The sequence below is a fragment of the Meriones unguiculatus genome, chromosome X, assembly GCF_030254825.1.
Source record: "Meriones unguiculatus strain TT.TT164.6M chromosome X, Bangor_MerUng_6.1, whole genome shotgun sequence".
In the NCBI taxonomy this organism is placed as follows: Eukaryota; Metazoa; Chordata; class Mammalia; order Rodentia; family Muridae; genus Meriones; species Meriones unguiculatus.
This window is the reverse complement of record NC_083369.1, coordinates 39,228,660-39,235,738: the sequence shown is the minus strand read 5'-3', so window position 1 is coordinate 39,235,738 and position 7,079 is coordinate 39,228,660.

Below are 7,079 nucleotides of genomic sequence, written 5' to 3'. Positions count from 1 at the left end.
ACCCGCATGCAATCAGACATGCTCTTCTCTGGGTCCAAAGCGGCTGACCCTGAGTGCAGTGCTTAGCCTCGCATCCTGAGCATAGTGGTTTCTTTTGCAGAATGCTCAGGTAGACAATTGCTTTGTTCTTCCATGAGTTAGGTAGGTGTCCTATAAATAAGAGTTCCGAGAATGGCAAGATGGCTCAGCAGGTAAATGTGCCTGCCAGCGAGGCTGGTAAGTTGAGCTCAATCCCTGGGACCCATACGTTAGAAAGAAAGAACTGACTTATACAGTTTGTCCTCTGACCTCCATGCATATGCTTTGGCAATTGTACTCCCTCCCCACATGTACACAACATAAATACAAATTCAATATATTATAAAATATGTGAATCGTGTTGATGTGCTCAACTTCTGTCTGCCCTGCTTGGAGAAAGTGTGCCTAACCTGGATGTGTACCCTTGGACTTGAAAAAGCCAGAACAGGGACATGTCTATGTTAAAGTGTGTGACTCTGTGGTAAAGGCAGTGCCCTCTAGCCGAGTGGGGTTCTATGTGTTAGCACTCCATGGTCATCAGGCTATCTCAGACATCAAGAGGGAGGGAGTGCTCTATAGCTTTTCTAATAGCTCATCATCACCCTGCAGGCTCTGCAGGTTACAGAAGGCCCAGTCTGCAGTGGATTGGTGAAATAAACTGATCATCATAGACCGTTACATAGAGAAATAGGATGTAAGGAACTAGGCTCCCTAAAAAAACTGCATTAAGTGGAGCTGCCCCCATGAACTCAAATTGCAATTTTCCCAAAGCTGTACCTCAGTGGGAGCATACTCAGAGACCACATGTAAGGCCCTGAGTTTGACCCGAGCCCCATAAAAATAAAAACCAAACTCCTATTTCCCCATCCATTACATAGTGCACGTCTCTGCTGAAGCTACTATAATTGGCTCTACCAAACTCAGTGCCTGTCCTTTTGTTTCTGATCTGCATGAAAGAATCAATGAGGAAAAAAAAAAAAGAAAAAGAAAACCCTGCAAATGCTTAGATGGTCAAGAAAAGGAAGGATCAAAGAATCTCAGCTTATTTATGTTGTGGAATGCCAAGCTGCACTGAAAAATATTCTTCTAACATGCCTAGTTAGGTTAAGGAATCCATTGCAGAATGAGCAGATAGTGTGTTCAACTCTCTGGAGTGCATATCATGTACACATGTACAAAAATTTCAGGAGAAATGTTGTCAGAAGAGAATAGGGTAGGAAAAGCCAAAGAATGGCTAGGAGAGGGTTAATTTTATTCACATTTCTTTAAATCTTTAAAATAAGCATATTCATGGTTTACTTGCAAAATTAAAGTAAATTGTAAAAGAATATTCATGAGTTTCTCATTATGTAAGATAGAGTAAGTGTGTCACTCAATGGTTTCGCATACTGGCATTTGTGGGGTTAAATAAGGGAAATTTAGGAATTGAATTATTAAGTTGCTTGATTCCATTTAGGTCATGAGCATATTCAGAAAAAGTACCCTGGGGAATTTTTATCTTGTAAGAAAGTAAGCACAATGCCTAAAAGGAAAAATGACTAACTTGTGTACAATTATGTCTTTGACAAAACAGATCTGATCCCAAAATAACTAAAGGATATGAAAATGAAGAAATCAATAAACAGAGAAAAAGGCTTTCAAGCAGATTTTTATCTCAAATTAAGGCAACTTCAAACCAGGCTTTCCAAATGCTTCAGGAAAACAATTGTTGAAGAAACTAGTACAGAGGCCATTTGTTTTCCATAGGTGAAGATAAAAATTGGACTTGTCTAAGTAAGGGTTTATACTACTGTGATAAAACACCATGACCAAGAGAACTTGGGGAAGAAAACATTTTTTTTTTTTTTTTTTTTATTTTGCACGTCCATGTAACAGTCCATCATGTAAGGAAGTCAAGAACTCACACAGGAAGGAATCTGGAGGCAAGATCTGAAGTAGAAGCCATGAAGAATGCTGCTTACTGGTTTGCTTCTCATGACTTGCTTAGCCAGAATTAAAAAAAAATTACCATCCAGGACCACTGTGCAAGAGTGGCACCTCCCACAATGGGCTGGGCCCTACCACATCAAACATTAAACAAGAAAATGCCTGGCAACATTGCCCACAGGCCAATTTAGGGGGCCATTTTCTCAGTTGAGGTTCCCTCTTCCCTTGATGACTCTAGCTTGTGTCAAGATGACAAAACACTAGCCAGGGCAAGACTATACATTGCTAATCCCAGGCACAAATTTCCTTCTGGAAAACATGATGCTGTTGTGCTTGTTTTTAAACTCTATTTTATTTGAGGTTCCTTAAAGCCTGTTCCTTCCAACCCCCCCAGCCCTCGGTAGGAGAGAGAAGGTTACTGGGGAGAGAGGCCACAGAGCCCTTTACTTCTTCCAGCTGTTTAGTGTCGATGGGTTCTTTTGGGGCCATACCAATTTCTTTCAACAGCAAACACAGTGAGCAGTCTCCTCCAAGCGGCTGTGTTGAAACGTTTCTCTCCATCTGTCTCCTCCAAGCTGCCACACTGTCATTCTCTGGTCTCTCCAAACTGCCCTTCTCTTCTCCTTCTGGGTGCTCGTGTTTATATCCTCAGACTCCTAGACCACGCCCCTCTCCATGCTGAGTAAGGCAGGCTGCTACCAGTTGGCAAAAACAATGCCCCACAGGAGGCAGTTATCAGCTGTGGACAAACTAAAGTCCAAACTAAAATCCCACACTTGGGGTTAAAACAAAAACATATTTACATAACATAATTGAGTTTTTAAAGAAACCAAAACTTCCATTACATGGTGCTAAAACTTTTTTTCTGAAATCCAGATAGCTGCTCCCAAACCATCAGCAACAGGTGGGGAGTGGAACAACAACCAAGGAGTGGGCAATAGTGCAGCTCAGGGGCCCCAGGGGCCAATCATAGTTGACTGTTCTGAGGCAATTCATACTCAGGGTATGAAAATGAACACTAGGATTAAAATGAGAATGATTAAAATGTTTGTTCCTTGATGGTGAAATTTGGGCTTTGGCTTTGGTCAGTTAATTTTGGATAAGTTGCTAACTCCAATCCCTTCAAAAGTGGGCTTGATGTTATGAGACCTCTTCAGATTCAAGTCAATAGATCCTAATCACTACCATTCAGCCCTCCTACTCATCCAACACACCTGTATACTACTCCTGGCCTTTGAGGTCTAAGTCCACTTTATCTTGCTATTACAGAATTATTAGGGCTAAAGTTTACAAAGAAAAACTTATTTTGGTTCTTGGGTCTAAAGGCTGAGAACCAAAGCTCGATAGCTACTCCTGTTGGGAGCCTTGTGCCAAGCTGCTGACCAAAGTTTTATTTCTAGACTCACATGGTAGAAGGAGAGAATCACCTCCTGAAAACGGTCCTCTGACCTCCACATGTGTGTGGTGCCATTCATATGTACCTCCACACCAATGTACACACAGATTAAAAAAAAAAAAACAAAAAAAAACACCATTTGATAATTTCAAACAGGTTGATAGCCCTCTACCTTAGAGGCTAGCTTGGGAGGGTTAAAGATTAGGGCTTGGTTTCTTTTCTTTTCTTTTTAAATTTTTTTTTAATATTAGTTACATTTTGTTAACTTTGTATCCCAGCTGTAGCCCGCTCCCTCATTCCCTCCCAATCCCATCCCCCCTCCCTCATTTCCTCCCTGTCCCTTTCCAAGTCCACTGCTAGGGGAGGGCCTCCTCCCCTTCCATATGACTCTAGCTTATCAGGTCTCTTCAGGACTGGCTGCAATGTCCTCCTCTATGGCCTAGCAAGGCTGCTCCTCAAAGAGGAGAGCTGTCAAAGAGCCAGCCATTGAGTTCATGTCAGAAATAGTCCCTGTTCCCTTACTAGGGAATCCACTTGGATACTGAGCTACCATGGGCTACAACCGAGCAGGGGTTCTAGGTAGTATCCATACATGGTCCTTGGTTGGATATACAGTCTCATCAGGGTTTGGTTTCCTGGTCTCAAAATATTCCCAGCCTCCTGGCCCCCTCACTGACTCCTTTCCCTTGATCCTACTCAGCTTCACCCAGCTCTACCGCTGGCATACTTGGTGTAATGACTGAACTTGATTGTCAACTTGACATTATGCAGAACTGCCTAGAATACAAGCCTCTGGGCATACCTATCAGGGATTACCAATGGCAGATGAGCCTCTGGGCATGTCTGTGACAGACTGTCTAGACTGTTATTTGAGGTAGAAAAACTCCCTCTAACTATGGACTGCACCATTCCAGGGGCATGGATGCCTGACTGCATTAAAAGGAGGAGAAGGCTAGCAGAGCGCCAGCATTTATCGTTCTGCTTCCTAATGGCAGATACAATGTGACCTCTTCTTCCTACCTCTGTATTGTCCCTTCCAGGCATGATGGAACATACCTATAAACCCTTTTTCCCTTAATTTTTTTTTGAGGCATTTTATTACAGCAATGAGACAAGTAAGCAAAACACTTACAGACTCTACCTTTCTGGGCTGTATTTCAAACGACGAGCTTCCTTGAATCCATCTGTCTAGAAAGCTGAAGAACAGATGACTTCAGGCAGAGGGGCCCTGGAGTGTGGGAGAATGGGGTTCACTCTGCGCCTGTCTCTGTGACCACCTGGACGTGCTGAAGAATCCTGTGGACACACCAGTCCCCTAGTTCTGCATATTTGCTGGTCAGCTCCTCGTTTTCCTCTCCAAGCTGCTCCACCAGGTTGAGCAGCATCATGGGCACCGCCATGGACTCTGCGTCCGGGGCCCCTGAGAGCTCAGGCCGGCCCAGCCCAGCTGGGTCCTCCCGCACCCAGTGGACGATCTGATCCATCATCTCCACAGCTTCGTTCTGTGGGGAGACCAGGCAGAGGCTACATGCCCTGCCCAAGACCCCCCAACCACTCGGGAAGGATGCAGGGCTTAACCTTCAGTGTCTCTGTGCATTCCAAGGACACCTGCTTTCCATACTGCTATACAAGTACAGCCTTACAGCCAAGCACTAGGGGTCAGGCACATCTACTCTATGCTGCCTGGGGGTGGCTCTTGGGTGCAGGCCTCTTGTAACCAATCCAGTTATGATTTGGTAAGACAAAGGGCCCTGGAAGAAGTAAGGATACCCTTCCTAGTTGGGTGCACGATAGTGATAGTAGTATGAAAGGTGGGGCTGAGATAAAGCACACTTTTGGGTGGGGGATAGTCTATACTCAGGATAACAATATAGTACAGTAGGAGGTACTGTGAGGAGGCTGTAGACTGTGGACCTAGAAGCAGGAACTCAGGATTTGGCAGACTTCACATAACACAGAAAGAACTTAGACTTTTGGGTGAAATTGGCATGGGTGGGAAAGAAGACAGGGATAGACAGAGAAGTAGAAGAAGAGCTCCCATACATGATATAGCTAAGCCTGGTTCCTGCCTTTGGAAATGCTGGCGTGATGATGACCATCTCCTTGGCCTACTGATTTTGAGTAACTCTGATATCTAGTTGGGGAATAAGACTTCCACATCTGACAACTGATTTCACCTTTGTTTAGGCAGAGTAGTCTTGCCTGGAACAGGCAGAGGCAAAAGCAGGAATGTCAGTGAAGCTAAGTTGACAGAAGTAGCAACAGGGTAGGGGTGGGTCTGAAGCTACTTTAGGTGAAGTGTAAATTATGCCCTTAAAGTATATAAATATCAAAAGCTTAAGTGAACACTTGTCTTGTGATATTTTGTCTACACACACCTCTGTCTCTCTTGCAGGGACCTTACCATTTGCTTCTGTGAATGGGGTCAAGCATAAAGCAGGTAACCAATAAATGTATATTAAATTCAAGTTTAAAAAAAAAAGATGAGAAGTGAGAAAGTAGGAGGATATTTCTGGTACATATTGCCTGAAAAGTCTGGAGTCATGTTATTGTGTGATTAGCACTTTTTCAGACAGGGTTTATTCTAGAGCTCAGGCTGGCCTGAACTTTAGATCCTTCTACCCCTACCTCTTGAGTGCTGAAATTACATGTGTGCACCACAACTGGCTCTGTGTTGTTACCCTTTAAGGAAATGCATTTCCAGTGTATGCTTGGGAGGGTGGGGTAGGTAGACAGAGCGACAGATTCAGAGTCTTCAGGCAAATGGCCAAGAGACATTGAAGAAGGGAAGCTAAAAATGTAGTAAGCACCGAAGCAGAAGCTACCCTGTCTATGAGCCAATTGTTTCTTCTTGGTGGGCCTCCAGCTCCAAGTGGGCCAAGGCAGGCAGTGTGATAGGAACTTGGGCTAGAAGGTAGCAGTATCTACACCAGCCTATGAAATAGCAAGCAGAAACTGCTGAGGAGGATTCACAAATCTCCAAGATATTTACATATTTGAATGTTCCACTAAAGAGAGAGCCAAAAAGCACATCTTTGTTTCATCTAGTGCCTTCTGTTTTGCTCTGCAGAAGCTGGTGATGGAGAAGCTACCAGGCTCTGCAAGGCAGGGTCACTAGGAGAGAGAGAGGGGAGTTCTAGGCTGTGCCCTTCTTCCTCTGCCCAGGCTAGTTTATCCAAATGATCTGTGGCTTTGTCTCAGGCCAACAAAAGCTTGCTTAAAACAATGCTTGTGCATATTTAAGGAAAAAAATACATGGAATTGTTAGCAAATGATGGGTTTATTCCTCACAACTGGCTTGCAAGCAGAAATAGCTGAGTTTGGGTCAGGGGGACTGGAAAGCAAGTGCTTGTCAGGTACATTTTATGCTACTCCCACCCAAATCTTTAAGAGTCAATGGCTATGCTGATGGCATCCTAGAGGAAAGATGAGTAGGTATGCTTGGGTCCTTGCCAGAATCCGGGAAAACAACTCCTTAGGGAGGCAAGCTTCTTTCTAAACTGTTGCTTTCCACTGGGTCTCCCACCCTGGAACTTGTCTTCAGTTGGCTTCACATCTGAAACATGTGTATTTGAAGGAGTCAGGGCACCTAGGGAGCTGGTCTCATTTCTGGGGTGCTATTCACCAGAAAGAGGGCTAACCAGTGGCTACAAAAGGATTGACCTCCCTCTACTGTCCTTTCTCATCCTTGAGAAGTAGACATGCTCTCAAGCACCTCGTTCTCAGGCTCTAATTGAGA